The sequence below is a fragment of the Mustela erminea genome, chromosome 15 (assembly GCF_009829155.1).
Source record: "Mustela erminea isolate mMusErm1 chromosome 15, mMusErm1.Pri, whole genome shotgun sequence".
In the NCBI taxonomy this organism is placed as follows: domain Eukaryota; kingdom Metazoa; phylum Chordata; class Mammalia; order Carnivora; family Mustelidae; genus Mustela; species Mustela erminea.
The window spans coordinates 43,727,924-43,755,450 of NC_045628.1; the positions used below are offsets into that span (position 1 = coordinate 43,727,924).

General features: G+C 34.4%; 1 long non-coding RNA gene and 1 pseudogene across 1 annotated transcript; both read left to right on the forward strand.

Moving 5' to 3' along the window:
• Nucleotides 1-941: 941 nt before the first annotated feature.
• On the forward strand, nucleotides 942-23,721 carry LOC116574306. Its single transcript, XR_004279209.1, has 3 exons — nucleotides 942-1,014; nucleotides 5,612-5,618; nucleotides 23,711-23,721. It is a non-coding gene; the product is annotated as an uncharacterized LOC116574306 (long non-coding RNA).
• Nucleotides 9,932-10,586, forward strand: LOC116574304 (annotated as a pseudogene).
• Nucleotides 23,722-27,527: the final 3,806 nt, after the last annotated feature.

Genomic DNA, 27,527 nt, shown 5'->3' on the forward strand with positions numbered 1-27,527 from the left:
GAGTAAAAATTTATTGTCTTTTGGATATAGTCAACATTTAGCTACCATTAAATTAATATTCACTGCTATATGCATAAGATGTTATCTATAAATCAGAGAGTAACCACAAATCAAAAAAATATAATAGATACACAAAAAATAGAGAAAGGGAAAAAAAAATAGAGAAAGGAATCTAAGCCTAACAGCAAGAAAAGCCATTAAACCACAACGGAAGAGAAGAGAAGGAAGAAAAAGAGAAATACTCCAAAAACAACAAGAAAACAATGAATGAAATGGCACTACAGACATACCTACTAATAATTACTATAAATGTAAATAGACTAAGTGCTCCATTAAAAAAAACATGGGGTGACTGAACAGGAAAACAAACAAACAAGGCCCATCAATATGCTGCCTACAAAAGACTCATTCAGAACTAAAGACAGACTGAAAATAAAGGGATGGAAGAACATACCATGCAAATAGAAGGAAAAAAATAGGGCAGCAACACTTATACGTGACAAAAGAGACTTTAAAACAGATTGTCTATCAAGAGACAAAGAAGGGCACTAAATAATGATAAAGGGGATCATCCAAGAAGAGGACATAAAAATTATAGACATCTATACACCCAAACATAGAGCCACCTAAATATACAAAGCAAATATTGACTGACATCAAGGGTGAAACTCCCTGTAATACAATTATAATAGGAGACTTTAACACCTCACTTATATCAATGGGTGGGTCATCCAGACAGAAAATCAACCAGGGGGGCACCTGGATGGCTCAGTGGGTTAAAGCCTTTGCCTTCCGCTCAGGTCATGATCCCAGGGTCCTGGGATCGAGCCCCGCATCAGGCTCTCTGCTCAGTGGGGAGCCTGCTTCCCCCCCTTCTCTGTCTGCCTCTTTGCCTACTTGTGATCTCTGTCTGTCAAATTAAAAAAAAAAAAAAGAAAGAAAGAAAATCAACCAGGAAATAGTGGCTTTAAATGATACATTAGACCAGTTGAACCTAACAGATATATACAGAACGTTCATTTCAAAAAAAGTAGAATACACATTCTTTTCAAGTGCACATGGAACATTCTCCAGAACAGATCACATCAGGCCACAAAACAAGTCTTATAAATTAATAAGACTGAAATAGTTATGAAGCATCTTTTCTGACCACAATGCTATGAAACTAGAAATCAATCACAAGAAAAAAAAATAAGGAAAGAACACAAATACACTGAGGCTAATGTGCTCCTAAACAATGAATTAGTCAATAAGAAATAAAAAATGAAATCAAATAATACAAGGAGACAAGTGAAAATGGAAACAACAGTCTGGAGATCGTTGGGATGCAGCAAAAGCAGTTCTAAGAGGGAAGCTGACAGTGAGAGCCCTACCTCAAGAAATAGGAAAAAAAATCACAAACCTAAACTTACACCTAAAGGAGCTAGAGAAAAAAGAACGAATAAAGCCAAAGCTAGTAGAAGGAAATAATAAAGGATTAGAGCAGAAATAATGGAAATGAAGATTTTAAAAACAATAGAAAAGATCAATGAAACTGAGAGTTGGTTCTTTGAAAAGATTAACAATGTGGGTAAACTTTTAGCCAAACACCAAGAGAAAAAGAGGACTCGAACAAAATCATAAATGAAGAAGGATAAATAACAATCAATACCACAGAAAGAGAAAAGACTATAAGGGAATATTATAATGCATGATATGCCAGATCAGGAAGGAATAGTAGAAAATCTGAACAGACCAATTAGTAGTAATGAAATTGAATCAACAAAACAAACAAACAAACAAACAAAAACTCCCAACAAACAGAGTCCCAGAGCAGATGGTTTCACAGATGAATTTTACCATTTAAAGAAGAGTGTATATATCTATTCTTCTCAAACTATTCCAAAATATAGAAGAAAAAGGAAAACTTCCAAATTAATTCTACAAGGACAACATTATCCTAATACTAAAAACAAAGACACTAAAACAACAACAACAACAACATCCCCAACACAAAACAAAACTCCTACAGGCTCATATATCTGATAAATATAGATATAAAAAGTCCACAACAAAATTAGCAAATCGAATTCAACAATACTTTAAAAAATAATCCACCAAGATCAAGTAGGGTTTACTTTAGGTATGCAATTATAGTTCAATAACCACAAAATAATGACATACATTAACCAGAGAAAGGAGAAAAAAATATGATCATCTCAGTAGATGCAGAGGAAGCATTTGACAAAGAACGACATCCATTCATGATCAAAACTCTCAACATAACAGGTTTAGAGAAAACATACCACAACAAAAAAAAGGCCATATATGAAAAACCCACAGCTAACATCATACTCAATGGTAAAAGACAGAAACCTTTTTAAGATCAGGAACAAAACAAGAATGTTCACTCTCTATTATTGAACTTAGCACTGGAAATCTTCACTGTAGCATCAGACAAAAGGAAAAAAAAAAAAGGCATCCCAATTAGTAAGCAAGAACCAAACCTGTCACTATTTGCAGATGACATGATACTATTATAGAAAACTATCTAAAGACTCTACCAAGAAACTCTTACAACTGATAATTCCATAATGTTGTAGGATACAAAATTAACATACAGAAATCTTCTGCATTCCTGAAAGAGCAGAAAAATTAAGTAAACAAACTCATTTACAACTGGACCAAAAAGAATAAAATATTTAAGAATAAACTTAACCAAGTGGGTGAAAGACCTGTAATTTGGAACCAATAAAACACTGATGAAAGACATTGCATGGATTGGAAGAATTAATGTTGTTAAAATGTCTATACTACTCAAAACAATCTATAGATTCCGTGCATTCCCTACCAACAGCAGTCTTCACAGAAGTGTAACAAATAATCCTAAAACTTATATGGAACCAAGAAAGACCCTGAAGAGCCAAAGCAGTCTTGAGAAGGAATAATCATCATCTCAGATTTCAAGATGTACTATAAAACTATAAAAATCAAAACAGTAGGGTCCTGGCACAAAAATGGACATAGATCAATAGAACAGGATAGTGAGCCCAGTATTAAACCCATGTTTATCTGGTCAATTAATCTGTGACAGAGTAAGCAGGAATATACAAGGGGGAAATGATAGTCTCCTCAATAAATGGTGCTGGGAAAACCAGAAGACTATGTGCAAAAGAATGAAAATGGATTACTTCCTTCCACCATATTCAAAAATGAACTCAAAATGGATTAAAGATCCAAATATAAGACCTTAAACCTGAAGAAAATATAGGCAGTAATCTCTTGGACATTGGCCTTAGCAGCATATGTATGAATACGTCTAATAAGGAAAGGGAAACAAAAGTAAAATAAACTCTTGGAACTACTCTGAAATAAAAAGCTTATGCACAGCAAAGAAAACCATCAACAAAGCAAAGAGATGACCGAGTGAATGGGAGAAGGTATCTGTAAATGATATATGCAGTAAGGGGTTAATATCCAAAACATATAAAGAACTTACACAATATAACACCACCACCAAAAATATGAGATTAATAAATGGCTTTTATTAGGACCTGGCATCTAAAGAGGATGGGTAACAGACACATGAAAAGATCCTCTGTATTACTAATCCTCAGGGAAATGGGAGTCAAAACCCTGAGTGCATTATGCTGAGCGAGATAAATTAGAGATAGACAAATACTGTATGGTCTCACTTATATAAGGAACCTAATAGCAATAGAAATAAAACAAAAACTGAGCTCATCATAGAACAGACTGGTAGTTGTCAGGAGCAGGGATTGCGTGGCCAGATATGAAGGTGGTCAAAAGGTACAAATTCAGTTTTAGAGTAAAGAAGACATGGGGCTGGAATATATATAATAGTGACTATAGTTAATAATACTCTATTGTGTATTGTATTTTATTTATTTATTCAACAGAGAGAGAGAGAGAGATCACAAGTAGGAAGAGCAGCAGGCAAAGAGAGAGGGGGGAAGCAGGCTCCCTGCTGAGCAGAGAGCCCGTTGTGGGGCTTGATCCCAGGACCCTGAGATCATGACCTCAGCTAAAGGCAGAGGCTTAACCCCCTGAGCCACCCAGGTGCCCCCTCTATTGTGTATTTTAAAGTTGCTAAGTGATTAGGTCTTAAAATTTCTTACCACAATAAAAAATTGTAACTATGTATGGTGACAGTTACTAGACTTATTTAAACAGTCACATTTTTTTAATCCATGAATGCATAATGGAAGATTAATTACAATTTGAAGTTATTGTGCCACCTTTTCTATTTCAGTGGTATACAGAATGAAAATGACTTAGGTAAGCAATGATAGACTCTAAATTGTAATATGTACGACTATTAAAATTAGACCCATAAAGAGAAATCAGAATGGCTGAATTTTATATCTGCTTATAATATTTCCATAGAAAAATTAAACAGTAACTTTAATTCTTAAATACTGCGACTATTTATTTTATTTTACTTTGATTTGAGAATTCTGTCATGTGAGAAAAGAGGCATTTGGCTGAATGAAATTCTATATAGGTGCATGTCAATTTCTGACCTTTCAAATTGAAAATATCTTAAAACTTTGCTGGCTTGTCAGAAAGAAAAGAGCTCCATTGAAAAATTCTAACACATGGGACTCTCAATTTAAATTACCATATATTTATTTTTTTACAAAATATTTTGTGAGTAAACAAAGTAACTCATCAAAGACAATTATATGGTGTCCCACTATATAGAAGATTGATGATATAAATAAAACTGTACCATGTTTTAGTATCTTTTAATTTGCACAGCTTTAAATTGTTTTTCCAAGTCAACAATACTATAGACATTTTTAGAGACAACTGTCCATTTTTAAAAAAGAACTCAATTATTCAGTGTTACTGTTCTTAATGGAATATATGTGAAATGTCCTATGTAGAAAACTGATTAACAAAAGAGAAATTTAGTTCAAAACAAATAGGTCCTATTTGAATTTTCAACTCATAAAAATCCATGTCTACAGACAAATGACTTAGACTTTCTAAGGATTTTAATATTTTTAAAAGATTTTAATTATTCAAGAGAGAAAGAGAGAGCGCATGCATGCACACATGAATGGTAGGGAAGGGCAGAGGCAGAGGGCTAGAGAGAATCTCAAGCAGACTCCACACTGAGCACAGAGCCTGACTTGGGGCTCAATCCCAGGACCCTGAGATCATGACCTGAGCTGAGATTAGGAGCTGGACATTCAACAGACTGAGCCACCCAGGCACCCTTGAATTTTAATATTCTAAATGTAAATTTTAATATTCCAAGATCTAAGATTGTTAGTCTGTATGGTATGTTTTCCTTTGTAAACAGTTGAAAAGATATATATATATATATATATATCTCCACGGATATATATATGATCAACAGGTAAGTTTCAACTATTCAAAGTTGAACATGCTTCTTGGCAAAGTTTCTGGAATTTTCATGTTGGGTGCATATCTATAATCTTCCTACTATGCTCATACTAAAATACTGACAGCAGAGATAAAACAATTAGAATACAAAACTATCATCAAGGAACTGGTAATCTCTCATGATGGCTAAAACAGCAAAAAACTACAAGTGAAATATAATAAAACATTCATAAGACAGGTAAATTATCCTCAGAAGATTCATCGTCTCAGTCGTATACTTCTGAATGTTTGGCAGCAACTGAAATACCCCCAAGCCAGTCTCCTCTGCCATTTCTAGTTCAGGTACATTTTGTTGTATTAAATGACCCCAAATACCAGACCCTGCTACTGTCCATGTGGACTTACACTGCAGGAACTCATCATTAGAAATCCTGGCTTACTGCTTAACATAGAGTGATGCTGGAATTTAAATTCAGATGAAAAAAAGAACAGCCACTTATTTAATAAACCTTTAATACCATTTACCACAATATTTACTCACATGGAAGTGAAGTCACTGTAAACCTTAGCTACAGCATTGTCCATAGTACTTGTTTTTTTCTTTTTTATCAAAACAAGAACATTAGTTCCTAGAACTATATAATGATAGTTTTGAATGTTTTAAATCCATGGAAGAAGCTAAGGCGTGGGAAACAAAGAGAAAATGTGGGGAGAATCTAAACTATTTTGTGACAATAAAGTGATTGCAGAAAAACAAAGATTCCATTTTTTTGTTCATGAATAAATGGAAAGAAGCAGATTATTTGGAAGAAGTGTAAGGAAACACTTCGAATGCAGTGATGTTTTGTGTTTAGCCTATTTATACAGGGTATAAATACAGGGTATAAGTCACAAAGCACTCCTTAGAACTGATGAGGCCTGGCCTTTCCAAGCGTTCAGCATCACAATGAAAACACTGCTGTTAGCTGTTAAAAAGACAATGAAGTTGTAGAATTTAGGTGTTGATAATAAACTTCCCCTTAACAAATATGGAACAAAATATCTGCTTACAAGGCCTACCACTCAGACTGGCCACATAAATTTTCCAGTTACAACTCTTTGGGCTCTTAAATTTTTACCTTTTGTTTTTGTACTTTTAAATCAGGTGGTTTATCTTCTTAATTCTTGACAGTATTTGAATTGACAAGATGTCCAATGTCTGAAAAAGAATGTTCCTTTATTTGTGTTATGGCTTTTTTCTAGTTAAGCATAAAAGACAATATAGAATCCTTCAGCTCTAGTGATTGACAGATTTGTTAAGGTGTGTGTTTCAGTGTGTAGAAGAGGGATTATCATTTGTTTCTACAAAGGTAAGCATGTCATTTAAGTAGGTCAGTAAACAGGGAGATTTTATGGGAGTTACCGGAATTGTCCAACTTCAGTAGGTAAAAAAATTCCAGCTTAGAAATGACAAAGCCTATGGATCCATCATGAAGACAGCTGAAAAGAATGAATTGGCCATATCAGGTTCAGTTTGGCAGCTCCATGAAGAAATACATGTTGTTACATTTGTTTCAGAGAGAAGAAGCTTCATTTAATTCTTGTAGAGAATGACAACTTTTGTTGTATGTTTTCACTTTCCAACTTTGTTTTAGAACATGAAGTCCTTCAGGTATAAAAATGAAAGGACACTGAATCAAAAAAATTAATGAGCATGAACAATTAAACCTATCAGTGAGGTGTTATGAACTGCTTGATAATGGCAATAAAAGGAATCATATGTGCTTTCCAATTCCTTCAGAGTCAAAAACTGCTACTCAGGTCTCAATTCTGAGTTATTGGGGCAATAATGCTTATCTTTTTTACTTAATGAATATAGGAATGAGTATTTTCTATAACCAATTCAGTGCTGAAAGAATGATATAATAGAGGAAACAGAAATATCTTTTATTTTTAAAGCTGGAAACTGACCAAAGATTTCTTTTTATTTTTTATCTTGTGCAAGTATTTGTAAATTATCAAACAAATGTGTTCATTTTAAATTCTGTAATAAAATAGTCTTTATAGGAGGCACATAATTATCCAGAGGCACTGTAAGACAGTACTGTTTTTAATATTTTATATGGTATATACCAAAAACTTGAACATATTCCATGAAAAAAATAGTCTCAAAAAATAGTCTCTGTTTTTCATATGTATGAATCCATAAGCTGAAGAAAATAAAGTTTGTTTTGTATTGATGTTTTTTACTCTTTTTTTTTTTTTTTTTTGGACACCATTACATTCTGCTCAGTTCTAAGTACATTATTCTGTGGAGGATTAATTTTCTATGTCTGGGTCAATAGAAAGCTTTCTGGTTCAAATATTTATTTTACAGTTACTTTATTGAAGACAGGCAATGTTTTCTGTGATGCCCATACCAGTGGAAACTCAAAAGAGTACTAGAGAAAAAAACATTGCCAAGGTTAAAGTGGCTAGTTCCTAAACTAATAATTACACAGTTAATGACATTAAGGCACTGTCACCATTCTAGTGATTAATAGCACTATTTTAGCTTAGATGAGAGGTTAGTATAATTCTTTATAATTCTTTGCATTAAAATAAGTGCTGGCTGGAGAGAACCAGTAACTTTTCCTTAAAAAAATTTCTTAAACTTGGGTTCTATTTAATGTATGCATGAAGACTTGTGAGTCTCTAAAAGAATTGCCTTATATTCCATAGTTTCCCCACTATCACAGCAAAAGCATATAACTATATGCTTAACGTCTATTTCTTTAATTAAATAGAATACTAGACAATAGGAAGTTAAAAATTCAAAGATCTGCTTTTTGAAATGATTGTATAGGTCACAATATTAATATCTGATAAAATAGGTAATATATAATGAAAAATAGAAGAAAACTGAATTTTTAATGGTTTAAAGAAATTATTTATCAGAGTCCACCAGGAGAACATTAAAATAAATTGCCAAAAAGATGCTTAATAACTTATTGCACATGGGATAATCTGCCATTTGGGTAAGATTTCTTATCATTCATAACTCTGTTCCCTTCCAAACTACAAGTAACACAAAATATGTGCATTTGGCAAAAACAACTCATTGCTAAATCTTCTAATTACCATTTCTAGAATGTTTTTAAAAAACAAAACCTACATCACCTCTATCATTTTCCTTGATAATAGTAATCACATTAATCCATGATGTTTTATTCTTTACTCATCATTTTATTCCTGTGTTAATGAAACTCATATGTACGATAGACTTTTAGATACATGAATATATCAGCTTTTTTATTTTTAAAAAATCTGTTATTTTAGATATCTAACATGAACACAGATGAATAGTCTAAGTTAAATATATCTTTCATGCACACAAAATTTGCTTCTGCATCTTTCCAGAAATTTGAAATTATAGTAGAACATTTTTTTTCCAACAATTTAATTCATGGATTTTACTTTTCCAGATTTACTTAGGAAGACTGTGAAAGATACTGCAATAGAGAAGACAAATTCAATAAAAGATAATAGATGGGTTTCTGGAGGGGCGGTGGGTAGGACGGATGAATAACTGGGTGATGGGCATTAAGGAGAGCACTAATGCAATGAACAGTGGCTGTTATATGTAACTGATGAATCACTAAATTCTAACCCTGAAACTAACAATATACGTTAACTAACCTGAATTTAAATTTAAAATTTTTTTTAAAAATTAATGGGTGATAACTTGAAAAAGGAGAACAAATTAAAGGGATTCTATATAACCCATGTTAAAATCCAGGCAAATTTTAAAACAATCTTTGATAGAGTGAAAAATATTTGACACTTTATCATTTTTTTTATATAGGAATATAAAATTACTTTCCTAAATTTAGAAATTGAAACTTTAGTGGTTTCCAAATGCTATTCAAGGGGACCAGCTATAGCAGAATGATCAGGGCAATTTTTAAAAATGTAACTTCTGGAGGCACGTGGGTGGCTCAGTTGGTTAAGCATCTGCCTTTGGCTCAGTTCACAATCCTGGGGTTCTGGGATCAAGCCCAGTGTCAGGCACCCTGATCAGCAGGGCATTTGTCTCTTCCTCTCCCTTGACTCTCCCCATCTTGTGCTCTCTTAAATAAATAAATAAATACATAAATAAATGTTTTTTTGAGAAGTGTAATTCCTGGCCTGCTCCCGTGATTAATATACTGAGTTAGATCAGGACTTCTACAAATTCTAATGATTCTTAAGTATTCTGATTCCCAGATTTAAAAATTATTGTACTATTTACTCTCATAACTTCTTTCAAATTAAAATGCTATAGAAATTTAAAATGTCTTGTTAAATTTGTCCACATTTTCTTTTGTATACATTGTTATTGTTCAACTTATCTTAAAGCAGCATGTGATTATAACAGATTTTTTTCCAAAATTCGCAATGATTTGATTCAATATTCCTAGAAAATGTGTCTTGGCTCTCATGTTGGTAGGAATAGGAATGCCTTGCTTCTGGAACAGCATACATTACATGACTCCTGTGAGGAAAGCCATGTGTCTGTCTTTGGGGAGACAGGTGGGATCTAGCCCCAGTTTTGGGCACCAGGCCAAATGAGCCTAACATGACCCTGTTCCATGTTGGGAACTGCTTAACCCTGGTCTACTTCCCCTACTTCATCACCTACAAGTACAGCAACCTATCTGAGTACACCACCTTCTGGAAATGCATATAGGCTAGGGTCACCCAGTTCTTTGTGCAGCCATGCAAGATGCTGTCCTTGGCCATTTTTTCCCCACCTGGGAGGTGGCATCTATGATTTCATTGGAGAGTTCATGAAATGAGAGTGGATGAAACAGACCTGAGAGACCTAAAACTTGTCATGTCCTTGAATGCAGGCATGGAGGAGCACAAGATCATGGTTGCTGCTCTGGGCTGGACCAACCCCGAGCTCACTGTGTCCTGCTGAAATCCCCTTTGGGTTGGAGCTCTGGGCTTTTGAGTTTGACTGATGTATATCCTGATGAGCAATGATTCCAACATCCGTCTGGTCCATTACATTGTTGTATGTGTGTAGGTTTGGATGTTAACATGCTATGACCTAGTTTTCTGCCAGCAGTACTCCTACTGATGTTCCCTAGCAACTACAACACCTTTGTCACAGAGACCTTTATCCACGTCTGTTCCTTGGGCAGCTGGACAGCACTGTGGTAGTGACAAGACTGCTGATCCTCAGCACTCTGGCTTTCTATGTCACTGTTGTCAACATGAACTCTTAGGTATGGTCTACCAGACACTCACATACCCCTTCCCTGCTTCCAGGTTTTAGTGAAATGAACAGTATTTGTAAAGTTAAAGAATAAAAATAATAATTTAAAAAAATGACTCAAGAGATTTCACTCCCTACCTGGCAATATTTTTCAATGTCAATAATCACTGTTTGCTATATTATAAAAATAAACACATTACTTCTTCATACACCTACTTTTACATACACACAATAGGCCTAGTTGGGCTCTCCCCATGTTTTCTTTCTGAAAGAAAAAAAAAAAAGCTGCCAAGGAATGGGCTGTCTGCTGCACTCAGTTGAATAAGTCAATATACTCTGTCTAGATGTCATCATCTTTGTGACTTTTAAAGCAAATTAAAAAATTATTGATTAATAAAATAATTTGAGACAGTTGTGCATATAGGGTTTAGAGGGAAATAAGAGTTACTGTCACATAATAGGGGAAAGTTACTGAAATCAATTGATGGGGGTTAGAACCAAGCAATCTGCTTTTGTGAATTTAGTTAAACTGTATAATGTGGATCTTAATAATCTCCTTAAGAAAATTAAGTGAGTCTTACATGTGAAAACATACAAATATTATCCAGAATGGGGGGTCCTGGCATTTAATCATCATTATCACGTTATATAGGCAATCTGTTGTGTCGTCTGTGTCGGAGACAAAACCTGCAAACTTAATCCAAGAGGAAAAGCAGTTTGTAGCTCAGCATGAATGTTTTCAGTATTATGTGGTTGTCCACTGTACATCACCAATGTCAGCTTTAGGGTAGAATATGCTTCAACCTTTTGTGACTATTGTTATGTCATCAGTGATGAGAACTTAGAATTATGTTTCCATACATTTATCAAATAATGCCAAACAGTAATATTTGCTTAATGAATATTTAACGATCTAATATTGGTGGCAACAATTTGACATTGAACTTCTCATCATGCACAAAGACGCGATGCTTTAAAAAAATGATTGCATTATAATCTATTTAATACATATATATCTAGATCTTATGGTTTTTCCTTCACAGAAAAAGGCAGAGTGCTGCAGATTTGGACATCTGATTGCCACATTTTTGGATTATTTATTTTTATTTTTATTTTTTTAATTTACCTACTTATTTTGGATGATAAGCCCATGTGTTCCAAGTATTTGTTGAACAGATCTAGTTGAAATAAAATTTTTTATATTTCTAAGAAATGCTGTTTTTTAAACTTATAATTAATGTCAGAATGGACTTAATCACAATATCCTACAATTAGAAATAATTATTTGATAGTGAATACTTCAACTCTGAATCAAATATGAGATTTGACTCTTTCTCTATTCTAACAATACTGTATTTCTCCTCTGTATCTCAGTGGTTACAAGTAAGATATTTAACTTTGTATGTTATCGGAGAAACTCCAAATTAATTCTTTAGGCCATTGCCATTGAAAAAATATTAAAATGTGAAATAAAGGTTATTACTGTGACAAAGAGGAGCTCTGAACATTGATAGCCATTTGGGTTTAATATTGTTAAATGAGGCCACATTACTGCTATAACAGTTGGCTGTCTAATAAGCTGGAATATCTCATCAGGAATATTATAACAAGATGTGCTCTGAAGAGTCTGTTGGAAAACAATCACTCGATAGAGCTCATTTAAGGTTCAGTACCATCACCCTCATTTGCCTCTTCTATTGTGCCTATTTCTGCAGGGTTAGCAATGAGAATGAAGCATCACACCCTTATCAGTCTCTGGCACCCTGACTTCATCAGGGTTTTGATTAGTCCCCACAGAAGGTATGTTTTACTGAAAGATATCATGATTATCAACAAAAAGAAGCAGGATGGCAAATGAAGTTGGGAGAAATTGCTCAAATACAGAATGGAAATATAAAGCTTATTAATTCAGTGACATTTCAGAGTCTGTTAAGCACCGGCCATCAAAGCATTGAGTATGTTATATTTATGCATTTCAGGGTCCAGTCTCAAGGTTTTTGTGAATCTAAAACTATCTTTTGGATATATCATTATTTTTTTAAAATACAAAGGCACATAAAAATGTACCACCTGGAGATACAAACATACATACACACACACACACACACACACACACACACACACACACATATATATAATTTACCATTTAACTTAGAATAAACAATAGTGACTTTTTCCCTTTAAATTGGGATATCCGATATTCATCAGAATAAGAATATACTCATTGTAAATAAGTGCTTCTTATATAAAACTCTATATGCAGGACTACAACTTTGAGTCATTTTTAGAATGTTTCAGATTACAGATTTCTGTGCAATATTAATTAGAAAAAATATAAAAATTTCACTATCAATTATGATCCTGCCATAGATCTTGTAAAAAGAATCTTTCCATTGAGAAGTTACATGTAATTTCAGTGACTCATAATATACTATTTAGGATTTATATTCCATTACCTCTTTCAGGTTACTTTACATAAAATCCTGCATATTGTAGTAGTGTGCAAATTAAGTTTCCAGAAATCTAATACATAGTGTGTTTCTACTTTCAAGGATGAACAAAAACCTATGCATTAAAAATGCATGCTATTCCACTGAAATTTTAAGAGGTTTTTCCTTTTTGGTGTGTTTTATCATTCCCAAAAGTGCAGTGAAGATGTTTGGTTTGAGATTAATAATATCTCTTGCATTTTCAAGACTGCTTTAAAACTTCCTAGTGTGCAATCTTCATATTTTGTTGATACATCCCTGGAAGAATGCCAGTTCTGCATAAATGAACCAAATTAATTATTTCTGATTCACTGAATCTGACATGAAACTATGTATTCAGTAATATCTGAGCGCCTACTACGTACCATTTATGTTTAACACTGGAGATTCCAGGTATGGAGAAACACAGACTTTTGTTCTGAGGGAGCTTGCTGCTATTAGACGACAGTGAGTGATCAAATAACACACTAATGAAATGGTGATTGCAGACTGAGAAAAACAGTAAAAACAAAAAAAGCAAAAATAGATGAGGATTTATTACAAAAATTTTTAAAAGCTTCTGAGGGAATGATGCTTGAGCTGGTTCTAAAGAACGAAGGCATTTAACTAGGTGAAGTGTCAGTGGGCAATGTGCAAGGGGAAGCATTACAGAGGGAGAAATTAGGACAAAAATCCTGTGATGTGCGGAAGCGTGGTACACTTGAGCTCCTTAAAGAAGTCTGTGCATCCTGGCAGCAAAGGAAATGGAGAGTGAACTTCTATACAACTTTCAAAAAGTATGGTTATTAAGCTAAAAGGAGAAATGAGAAATGAGATGACTCTAGGCAGAACTTGCCATCACGTGTTTGAGGGTGTAGTTTTATTCTTCTTAGAAAGCTGAAGAGACGTGAGCATATCTGAAGGTCAATGGGACAGACAGTGTAGAGAGACTGATGGAATGCATAAGAAAGACAATATGGTTGTTAAGATAAATTTTCCAGGAAGAAGGTAAAGAATAGAATCCAGTGAGCAAATGGAGGGCATGACTTTTGTAAGAAATAGGATCGATTTCTTCTTTCATAGCAGAGAGGGGAGCCTGGTGGATTCATGGCTACAGTTCTTTCATGACAGTGGGCACCAAGCCTAATGGCTTGACATCCTGGCTCACTTGTCCTGGGGTAATACGAGTCTAGCCTGTAAGATCTCTGCTCGCCTGGACTGAGGGTTGCTAAACAAAGAAACTGCTGTTTCATGACTTGTTTGGCTATTTTTTATAGAGATAAATGTTTTCATTCCACAAACATTAACTCTCTCTGATTCCTAATTATGTCCAGCATTTCATGGAAGGACATTAAGCGTTAATAAGATGCTATGATAAGATACTCTATATTTCAAAAAGAAAGCATATATTTGTAAAAAATGGCCATTCCCCTTTGAACTAAACATTTTAGTCACATCTTTTCTTTCTTCCTGGAGTTATTAAATATCTGAGGTAATGACCAGTGCTGCTTCTATGGCAGGTTTGATTTATGCTAAGGTACTAAAAATTATGTTCCTTCAGGGAATGTCGGTGAAATATAGTGCTGCTTGAAATGTGTATGTAAAAATAGATTACATATATTTTTGTTAAAACTTCCAGGTATAATTGGAGATTAGAATTAAGAATGACAAACATTATTAAGAACCATTTAAATTACAGTATAGCTATTGTTTTAATAATGTTTTCAAAAACAAAGGTTAGTAATTGTGGATGGTTATAATATCATCACCAGTGATATAAAATAAAATGAGTAATAAAATTCAAAATATATTTGTTCTAAAGTGAAAAGGCTTTAATTTTAAATTAATGTTATATCTGAAAATGCTATTTTCTCTTTTAAACTTTGTCAGTATAATATAGGAGTTATTTCATTTTCCATTATACAAGCATCCTTATAAAAACTGCCAGTTTTTATAGGAGCTTTTATGCATCATTTCAATACATTTAAAAAACTTCGTTGGAGAGTATAAAATTTCAAGCAACCCTAGCACAAAGACTTTAATTCTTACCAGGATTTGTGATTAGGATGCATATTTAAGGTAAGTTAAATGTTCTTAAAGTAAAATTGTAAATTACATTTACAGTCTAACTGTTTCCTCTAGAATTAACTGATCCCCTGAAGTCTATCCTCTCACAGATTGGCCTCCTCTAACACTCCACTGAAACAAATTGTTGCCCAATACTCAGACAACTGATCCAACTGCAAAATTTGAATCCCAGGTCTTCAATCATATCATGGAGGGGCGGTTACTTCCCAGTAATGATTGTTAATGTGGTGAATCTTCCACTGGCTTACTGTATTCTATAGCTGTCCAGTATTTGTATTTTAGGCCTTTCATCATGCTAAACAAAGGCGGAGTGCTACCACCTACCAAAATAACTAGGTTGTGAAAGAATTATGTTACAGCATACCAATTCATGATCATATAATGGTAGGAACAAGTGCTTCCCTAAACATGTAGCTTAAAAGCTCATCAGGGCACCTGGGTGGCTCAGTTAGTTAAGCATCTGCCTTTGGCTCAGGCCCTGCTCAGTGGGGAGCCTGCCCCTTCCCACCCTTGTTCCTGTGCTCTATAAATCAATCAATCAATCAATCAATCAATCTCAACTTCTTCTATGATCAAGGCTACCACTTTCAAGACCACAATACACAGCTGACCTTTTTTTTTTTTTAAGATTTTTTATTTATTTATTCAACAGACAGAGAGATCACAAGTAGGCAGAGCGTCAGGTGTGGGGGGGGCAGCAGGCTCCCTGCTGAGCAGAGAGCCCCATACGGGGCTAGATCCCAGGACCCTGAGATCATGACCCCAGCCGAAGGCAGTGACTTAATCCACTGAGCCAGCCAGGCGGCCCCACAGCTGAACTTCTTAATATTAGAAACAGAGAGGTAGACAAAATTAAGAGATAAATATATCCCAAATGAAAGAACAGGATAAAATAACACCAAAACAGCAAATGAAATGGAGATAAGCAACACACCTGAAAAATAATTCAAAGTAATGGCCATATAGATAATCACTGGACTTGAGAAAAGAGTGGAGGTTCTCAGTGAGACCTGCAACAAAGAGGTAGAAAATATAAAGGAAACCAGTCAGGGATGAAGAAGTCAGTAACAAAAAATACACACAGAGGGAATCCACAGCAGATTAGAGGATTCAGAAGAATGGATCAAAGGCAACCATGCTGAACAACAAAAAGAAGAAAGAATAAAAAATGAGACCAGGTTAAGGAAACTTGACAACATTATCAAGTGCAATAGCATTTACATTATAGGGATCCCACAAAGGGAAGAAAGAGAGAAGGGGACAGAAAATTTATTTGAAGAAATAATATCTGAAAATTTCCCTACTCTGGGGAAGGAAACAGACATGCAGATCCAGAAGGCATAGTCTCTTAACAAGATCAAGCAAAAGAGGTCCACACCAAGACAAATAATCATTAAAATGGCAGAAAGGAGTGATAAAGAGAGAATTTTAAAAGTAGCAGGAGAAAAGAGAACAGTGATATAACAAAGGAAACCTCATAAGGTTATCATCTGATTTTCAACAGAAATTTTGTAGGCTAGCTAGATGGGAGTGGTGTGGCAAGATATATTTAAAATGATAAAAAGAAAAAAAACAAGCAAACAAAAACCTATAACCAAGAACAATGTACCTGGCAAGGTTATCATTGAGAACAGAAGAGAGAGTTTCCCAAACCAAAGCAAAAGGAGTTCATCATCACCACCAAATCAGCCTCACATGAAACACTGAAGTAATTATTTTGATTTTTTTTTTTTAAGATTTATTTGAGAGGGGTGGGGAGGTTTGAGATTTATTTGAAGAGAGGGAGAAAATTCCAAGTGACTCCCTACTGAGCATGGAGCCTGATGTGGTGCTTGATCTCATGACCCCGAGATCATGACCTGAGCTGAAATCAAGAGCTGGATGCTTAACTGACTGAGCCAGCCAAGTGCTGAAAGAATTCTTTAATCTTTTTAGATTAAAGATTTAGATTTTTTACCTCTAGAGCAGAGAGGGTCATGGTCATGGGGTCATGAACTCATAAAAAATTATAAGTGGAAAAAATTTCACAGGTAAATGCAAACATATAATAAAGGTAGTAGTTTAATCACTTACAAAACCACTCTGAGAGTTAAATACAAAAGTACTAAAATTAAATATATCTACATAAATCAATTAAGGGATACAGAAAATAAAAGGGTATAAAATATGGCATAAAATACATACATAAAATATAAAGGAGGGATTAAAACTTAGTGCTTTAAGGGGCGCCTGGGTGGCTCAGTTGGTTAAGCAGCTGCATTCAGCTCGGGTCATGATCACAGGGTCCTGGGATCGAGTCCCACATCAGGCTCAGCAGGGAGCCTGCATCTCCCTCTCCCTCTGCCTGCCAGCTCTGCCTACTTGTGGTCTCTATCTCTCTGTCAAATAAATAAATAAAATCTTAAAACAAAATAAAACTTAGTGCTTTAGAAAATGTTCAAACTTAAGCAACCATTAGCTTAATATAGACTGCTCTACATTTAAGATGTTATATACGAACCTGATAGTAATCATAAATAAAAAAATCTGTAACAGATGCATAAACAATCAAGGGAAGGGGATTCAAGAATTACATTATGGAAAGCCATCAAACCACAAAGAAAGAGATCAAGAGATGAAACTAAGAAGAACTACAGAAACAACCAGAACAAAAGTAACCAAGTGGAAATAAGAACATACCTGTCAACAACTACTTTAAATGTAAATGAATGAAGTGTTCCAATCAAAAGACAAAGTAGCTCCAGTTCAAGACAGCACCATGGGAAGACTATGAACTTCCCTCCTCCATGAAGCACACTAAATTATACCTATTAATAGAACAATTCCTCCTGAAGAAGAATGGAAGAACGACTGAAAAGCTACTGAACCGAGACAGAATGACAAAAGAACAGCAAGAGAGACAGAAATGGTAACAAAGGGAATCCCTACCCCAGTTACTGTGAAAGACAGTGAGGAGGGATAGTACTGAGGGCCCAGGAACAGATACCTCTGTCCTTGGGAACAGAAAACAAGCCATAGTTTAAAAGTGCAACTAGCATATAAAACAGAACACTAGAAGTCTGCCAAGTGGCTGAGGAGATGCTGGAAAGCCCTCCAGGGCAGAGGAATGGAGAATACCAAAGTAGACCTGGACACCATAGGGGGCAAGTCCAGTCATCTCAGTGGACTTAACAATTTAAGTGAGCCAAGGGTCAACAAGCCCTAGTCATACTGGGGCACAAGAAAAGAAGCCAGGACTTAAAAGGGCCGAGGAAGTATGGGAAAACTCTTTCTTCCTCTTCCTTAAGAGCACAGACTGAGCAGGGTCTGGCTTATAGGCTCACAGTAAGCTTGGAACCTCAGTGGGCCCAGGGTTCACAAGTCCATACCAGCTGCCCTGTGGTACTGGGGCACAAAAAACAAGCCATTGGTTTTGTTTGTTTGTTTGTTTGTTTGTTGTTATTTACTTACTTTAAAGAAATTAATCTTCCTATGTTTTGTTTTGTTTTTTCTAATCCCCTAAAAATTTTTTTTCTTTTCTTTTTTTTCTTTTATTTCTCCTCTATTTATTGTTATTATTTCTTCATCCTCTCTGTAAAAAGCCACAGTGTGAAAGGGTAACTAGCATATACAGCCACAGTGCCAGCTAGCCAGCAAAAGTCACAAAGCACACATACAGTCTGCAGAGTTGACACCATACACAAAAACAATCCCTTCAAGTTTAGGAAAAGTAGTCATTTCACCTAATCCACAGAAACAAATACAGAAAGCTAATCAAAATGGGGACACAGAGTAATATATTCCAAAAGAAAGAACAGGAGGAAAAAAACCCTCAGAAAAAGAACTAAATGAAATAGAGTAAGCAATATAACTGATACAGAATTTAAAGTAACAACATAAAGATACTATCCAGGTGGGAGAAAACAGTGGAAGAATTCACTGAGTTCTGTCCTACCTCAAGAAACAAATCAAATAAACAATCTAAACTTACACCTGAAAGAACTAGCAAAAGAAGAGCAAAGCCCAAAGTGAGAAGAAAGGAAATAAAGATTAGGGCAGAAATAAATGACGTACAGACTAAAAACTAACAACAACAAAAATATTAATGAAACCAAGATCTGGTTCTTTGAGATTAAAAAATAAATAAATAAATAAATAAATAACCCTTTTCTAACTCATCAAGAAAAAAAGGACCCAAGTGGAGCCAGAAATTAGGCGCAGTAACAACTGAAACCTCATAAATACAAAGGACTGTAAAAGAATACTATGAAAATTATACGCCAACAAATTGTACAATCTAGAAGAAATGGATAAAATGGATAAATTCCTAGAAGTATCCAATATCCCAAAAGTGAATCAGGAAGAAATAGAAAATCTGAACAGATCAATTACAAGTAATGAAATTAAATTAGTAAAAAAAGGGGGAAAAAAACCTACCAAAAACTAAAGGTCCAGGTAAAGAGCCAGGTGGATTCAGAGATGAATTTTACCATACTTAAAGAAGAGTGAATACCTACTCTCCTCAAATATTCCAGAAAAATAGAAGAGAAAGGAAAGCTTCCAAATACATTCTACAACCAGCATTATCCTGATAATAAAATCAGTCGAAGAACATCCCCTACACACACACACACACACACACACACTCTAAAGGTCAATATCCCTGATGAACACAGATACAAAAATCCTCAATAAAATATTAGCAAACTACACACAATGTTAAAAGATCACTTTCAGGGCGCGTGGGTGGCTCAGTGGGTTAAAGCCTCTGCCTTCGGCTCAGGTCATGATCCCAGGCTCCTGGGATCAAGCCCCGGGAGCCTGCTTCTCCCTCTGCCTACTTGTGATCTGTCTGTCAAATAAATAAATAAAATATTTTTAAAAAATCACTTTCATTAAAAATGTTAAAAAAATCCAACAACATTCAGGTTGGATTTATTCCTGGGAGGCACAGATAGTTCAATATTGGCATTCAATCAAGGTCATATACTACATCAACAAAATAAAGGCTAAAATCATTACTATATCAATAGATTCTCAAAGGAACTTGAGAAGATTCAGCATCCATTCATGGTAAAAACACTCTACAAAATGGTGTTAGAGGGAACATACCTCAACAAAATGGAGGTCATATATGAAAACCCACTACTAACATCATACTCAATGGTGAAAAACTGAGAGCTTTCCCTCTGAAGTCAGGAACAAAACAAGGATGTCCACTCTCACCACTTTTATTCAACATAGTACTGGAAGTTCTAGCCACAGCAATCAGAAAAGAAAAATGAATGAGGCATCCATATTGGAAAAGAGGAAGTCAAACTGTCACTGTTTGCAGACAACATTGTACCATATATAAACTCCTAAAGATTCTATGAAAAACTATTAGAATAAACAAATTCAGTAAATTGGCAGGATACAAAATGGATATTCAGAAATTGGTAGTGTTTCTATATACTATCACCCAAACTGCAGAAAACAATTAAAAATATAATACCATTTACAATTGTACAGAAAAGAATACTGAGGAATAGGGGTGCCTGGGTGGCTCAGTCAGTTAAACATCTGCCTTCAGTTCAGTCATGATCTCAGGATCCTGTGACTGAGCCTCATGTATGGCTCCCTGCTCAGTGGGGAGTCAGCTTTGTCCCTCTGCCTCTGCCCCTTCTCATGCTCTTTCTCTCTCAAATAAATAAATAAAAATCTTAAAAAAAAAAGAAGGAATAAATTTAAACACTGATAAAAGAATTGAAAATGAAACAAACAAATGGAAACATATTCCATCCTCATGGATTGGAAGAATTAATATCATTAAAATGTACATACTATGCAAAGCAATCTACAGATTTAATGCAATCCCTATCAAAATGTCAACAGTGTTTTTCACAAAACTAGAATAATCCTAAAATCCACAAAGACCCTAAATAGCCAAAGAAATCCTGAGAAAGAAGAAAAAACCTGGAGGTATCAAAATTTTAGGTTTCAATGTATACTAAGAAGTGATAGGAAGCAGAACAGTATGTTACTGGTACAAAAACAGACACATAGATCAATGGAACAAGATAGAGACCCCAGAAATAAACCCACATTTATATGGCCAATTAATCTGTTACAAGGGAGATAAAAAACAATGGAGAAAGGAGTCTTTTCAATAAATGGTACTCAGAAAACTGGACATCTGCATGCAAAACAATGAAACTGAACTATTTGCTAACTCTATACACAAAAATAAACCTACAAAATTCACCACCACCACCAAAAAAAATTTGATTAAATAATGTGCAAAAATGGGCAGAGGACCTGAATAGACATTTTTTTCCAAACAAGACATATAGATGGTCAACAGACACATGAAAAAATGCTAAACATCATAATTATTAGGAAAATGCAAAACAAAAGCACAATGAGATACACTTCACACCTGTCAGAATGGTTAAAATCAAAAGGATGAGAATAAGTGTTGACAAGGTTATGGAGAAAAAGGAACCCTCATGCACTCTTGGTGGAAACGTAAATTGGTAAAGTCAATGTGGAAAACAGTATGTGGGGGGGTCCTTAAAAAGCTAAAAATAGAAATACCATATCATCCAATAATTTCACTACTGGGTTATCCAAGAAAAATGAAAACACTAACTCAAGAAGATACATGCATCCTTTTATCTACTATAGCATTATTTATGACAGCAAAGACATGGAGGCACTATTAAGTGTCCATTCATAGAAAAATGGAGAAAGAAGATGTGACATATATATAATGGAATATCACAGTGCCATAAGAAGATAAGATCATTCCCTTTGAGAGAACATGAGTGGATCTAGATGGTATTATGCTTAGTGAAAAAAGTCAGACTAAGAAAGACAAATACTATTTGATACCACTTTTAAATGGAATCTAAAACAAATTAATAAAAAAAAAGCAGATTCAGAACTATAAATACAGGAAACTGATGGTTGCCAGAAGGAGGGGGTTTTGGGCAAAATGGGTGATGGGAAGAGACACAGACCTCCAGTTATGCAATGATTAAATCATGGGAATAAAATTCAGAGCATAAGAAATACAGTAAAGAAATGAAAACAAAACAATTGTTTTAAAACTGATTTTCCACTTTATAAATAGTCAATCAAAATGTTTTATTTTTGCATGTGATCTCAAGAATCTTTGAAAAACTGAAAAGCAGAACTGAATTCATTATTAATCAACCATACCATCAGACTAATATTACCTATATCTGTTTCTGCATATCGAAATGTCTCATCTCTAAGTAGCACATTTAATAATTAATGTGCTTTTTATAAACAGATTATTCAAGAAATTTTTCAGTAACATATTTTAGAAGGAATTTAATAGGCATTTCTAGCTTGAGAAAATATGAAAAAAATACTTAATCTTCACTACTGAAAAATGGTTCATAGTATCTAGGAGGAGTTGTCAAATTATGGCCTGAGGGTCAAATCTAGCCCTCTGCCTGTTGGATAAATAAAGTTTTATTGTAACACACACACAAAATTCTAGTATGCACTTATTGAGTTCTTAAAAAATTTAAAGGAGTCAATACATGTAAAAACACTTAGAATAAAGCCATGGTATACAGAAAGTGTTAAACCAAAGATAAAGTATGACTGAATGGATAAAAAATGAAACCCATCTATATGCTGTCTACAAAAGACTCATTTCAGGTGTAAAAACACATATGCACTGTAAATGAAGGCATGGAAAAACATATACCATACAGATGGAAGTGAAAAGAAAGCCAGGGTACCAATATTTTTAATCAGACAAAATAGACTTTAAAATAAAAAGCGTAACAAGAAACAAAGAAGGACACTACGTAATCCTAAAGGGAACAATTCCTATAAGAGGATATAGTAAATTATAAATATCAGTGTACCCAACACAGGAGCACCTAAATAAAGCAAATATTAACAAATATAAAGGGGGAAATGGACAGTAATACAGTAACAGTAGGTGACTTTACCACCATACACATCAATGGATAGGTCATCGAGACATAAAATCAACCAGGAAACAGTGGCTTTGAATGACACTTTAGACCAGATGAACCTAACTGATATATACAGAACATCTCATTCAAAAAGAGCAGAATACACATTCTTTTCAAGTGAACATGGAATAGTATCTAGGACAGATCACATGTTAAGCCACAATACAAGTCTCAATAAATTAAAGAAGACTGAAATCATATCAAGCAACTTTTCTGACCAAAACAGTATGAAACTATAAATCAGTTACAAGAAATAATATGGAAAGAACACAAATACATGAAGCTAAATAACATGCTATACTAAACGTTGAATGGGTGAACCAAGAAATCAGAGGAAATAAAAAAAAATACAAAAAGACAAATGAAAATGAAAACACCATGGTCCAAAATCTTTGTGACGCAGCAAAAGATATTCTAAGACGAAAGTTTATAGCAATACAGGCCTACATCAAGAAACAAGGAAAGTCTTAAATAAACAACCTAACCTTGTACTTAAAGGAGCTAGAGAAAGAAAAACAAAGCCCAAAGCTAGAAGGAAATAGTAAAGATTAGAGAAAACTAATGAAATAGAGACCAAAAACCAACAGGAAAAAAATCAGTGAAAGTGAAAACTGGTTCTCTAAAAAGATCAACAAAATGGATCAACCTTGATGGTTAGACTCATCAAGAAAAAAGGAGGGGAGGGGCACTTGAGTGGATAAGTCCATTAAGCATCCAACTCTTGATTTTGGCTTAGGTCATGATATTGGGGTTATGAGATTAAGCCCCACATCCCACTGGGCTCCATACTCAGTGGAGCATCTGCTTGAGATTCTCTATCTCCTTCTCCCCCATCCCCTTCCTCTGCTAACTCGTTCTCTCTAAAATAATAAATAAACCTTTAAAAAATTAAGAAGAGGAGGACTCAGATGAATAAATTCAGAAATGAAGAAGAAATAACTGACACCATAGAAAAACAATTATAACAGAATATTATAAAACATTATATGCCAGTGAACTTGACAACCTAGAAGAAATAGATAAATTCCTAGAAACATACAACCTTTAATACTGAATCAGAAACAAATAGAAAATTTAAACAGACTGATTGCTAATAATGAAACTAAATTAATAATAAACTCCTAACAAATGTAAGTCTAAGACCAGATGGCTTCATAGATGAGTTCTACCAAACATTTAAATAAGAGCATATATTTATTCTTCTCAAACTATTCCAAAAAAAGAGAATAGGAAGGAAAACTTCCAAATTAATTCTGCAAGGCCATCATTACCTGATACCTAAAACAATGATACCACAAAAGCAAAGAAATTAAAAAAAATACAGGCCAATAACTCTGATGAACATACACGCAAAAAACTTCAACAGAGTATTTATAAACTGAATTCAATAATACATTTAAAAAATCATTCACCATAATCAAATAGAATTTATTTCAGATATGAAAGTGTGGTTCAATATTCACAAATCAATAAATGTGATACATCACATTAATAAGGGAAAGGATAAAAACACAAGCATCTCAATAGATGCAGAGAAGCATTTGGCAAAGTACGACATCTATTCATGATCAAAAACAACAAAATAGGTTTAAAGGGAACAAAGATAACAAAGGCCACATATGAAAAACCCAGTTAATATTACACTCAAAGGCGAAAACAGAGCTTTTCCTCCATGTTCATGAATAAGGCAAGGATGTACACTCTCACTACTAATAATCAACATAATAGTGGAAGCCCTAATTGCAGCAGCAGACCAAAAAAAAGAAAAAACAGAAAGACATCCAAATTGGTAAGTTAGAAATAAAATTGCTTTAACTGTTTGCAGATCACATGATACTATAATATAGAAAACTCAAGAGATTTCACCAAAAGTCTACTAGAACTGATAAATGAATTTGGTAAAGTCAAAGGACTTAAAATTTATATACAGAAATCCATTTCATTTCTCTACACTAATAATGAAGTAGCAAAAAAAGAAATTAACAATCTCATTTACAATTGTATCAAAAAGAAAATACCTAAGAATAAACTTAACCAAAGATGCGAAAGATCTGTACTCTGAATACCGTAAGACACTAATGAAAGAAATTAAAGATGACACAAATGGAAAAATATTCCATGCTCATGGATGAATACTGAAACCAAAGCAATCTACAGAATCAATGCAATAATTCAATCCCTACCAAAATACCAACAGTAGTTTTCACAAAACCAGAATAAATAATCCTATACTTTGTGTGGAACCACAAAAGACCCCAGATATCCAAAGCAATCTTGAGAAAGCAGAACAAAGCTGGAAGTTTCACAATTCCAGATTTCAAAATATAAAAAGCTGTAGGAGTCAAAACAGTATGATACTAGTGCACACACACACACACACACACACACACACACACACACACACACAAAGACCCACAGATTAATGGGAGTGGATAGAGACATAGGAAATAAACCCACGCTAATGTGGTCAATTAATCTATGACATAGGCAAGAATAAACAATGGGGGAAATGGTGTTGTGAAAAGTTGAGAGCTACATGCAAAAGAATGAAATTGGACCACTTTCTTCCACACCCAAAGATGAACTCAGAATGGATTAAAGATCTAAATTTAAGATCTGAGATTATAAAACTTCTAGAAGAAAAGACAGGCAATAATTTCTTGGACACTGGCTTTTGCAACATCTTTTTCAAATATGTCTCCTAAGGCAAGAGAAAAGCAAAAATAAACTTTTGGGACTCAACTAAAATAAAAAGCTTTTGCACAGCAAAGGAAACCATCAGAAAACCAAAAGGCAATCTAGTGAATGGGAAACGATATTTGCAAATGATGTATCCAATAAGGGGTTAATATCCTAAAAAAATAAAAAGAACTTGTAACAGTTGACACCAACAAAAAATTTTTAAAAAATGAGCAGAGAACCTGCTCTGCTCATTTTTTAAAAGAAGATATCCAGATGTCCAACATATACATGAAAAGATGCTCAATGTCACTAATCATCAAGGAAACATAAATCAAAACCATGCGATATCTGGGGTGCTTGGATGGCTCAATGGGTTAAATCCTCTGCCTTTGGCTCAGGTCATGATCCTGGGGTCCTGGGATCAATCCTCGCATCCGGCTCTCTGCTTAGCAAGGAGCCTGCTTTTCCCCCTCTCTCTCTGCCTGCCTCTCTGCCTACTTGTGATCTCTGTCTGTCAAATAAAAAATAAATAAAATCTTAAAAAAAAAAAAACCCACAAAATATCACCTCATAAAACCCCATGAGATAGAATGGCTTTCATCAAAAAGAAAAGAAATACCAGATGTTGGTGAGGATATGAAGAAAAAGGAACCTTTGCCCACTATGAGTGGGAATATAAATTGGCACAGTCATTGTGGAAACCAGAATGGGAGTTCCTCAAAGAATTAAAAATAGAAACACCACACGATTCAGTAATTCCACTACTGAGTATTTACTCAAAGAATATGAAAACACTAATTTGAAAAGATATATGAACCTCTATGTTAACTGCAGCATTATATGTAATATCCAAGATCTGGAAGCAACCCAACTGTCCACTGATGGATGAATGGGTAAGGAATATGCAGTATATATTATTCGGCCATAAAATAATGAAATCTTGTCACTTGCAACAAGGTGAGTAGACCTAAAGAATGTTATGCGAAGTGAAAGAAGTCACAAAAAGACAAGACAAACACCATAAGATTTCTCTTACATGTGAAATCTAAAAAACAAAACAAATGAAAACAAAAAATACCTCTCCTAATACAGAGATCAAACAGGTGGTTGTTGGGGGAGGGGAAGAGGAATGGGTGAAATAATGATGAAGAGGTACAAACTTCCAGTTATAAAATTAGTCAGTGATGGGATGAAAAGTACACATAAAAATATAGTAAATAATATCTTAATAATATTTTTCTGTGACCGTTGGTGACTGTACTTGTAGTATAGAATTGCTGAGTGATTATGTTGTATACCTGAAGCTAATATAACAATGTATGTTAATTATACTTCAACAAACAAAACAAAACAAAACACCTCCCTGGCATCTAGAGTTGGATATTAAGCCCATCCAGATTTCTGTGAATCATCCCAGAGTGCAATAGCCCATGGTAGAGGAGGGGATCATATACCTGCTCCTTATTCTGTTTCCCCAGTGAGTGGTCTCCTAGCAAGTCTTACTTATATGCTGCCTCTCTGTGTTCCTCATCTGATCAATAGTCTCCATCAGTTTTTTTAATTTACCAAGATATTTTTATATCTTGGGTAACATAGTTCTAACATGCAAAATCTAGGCAATAATGCAAGGGAGGCTGAAATAGTGCAACTGTGCTAAAAGGTTAGAGAGACATGCTTTCGAAAAAGAAAGAATGTTTGCTGGGTGGAAGAAAACCACCTTCAAACTGATCTGAT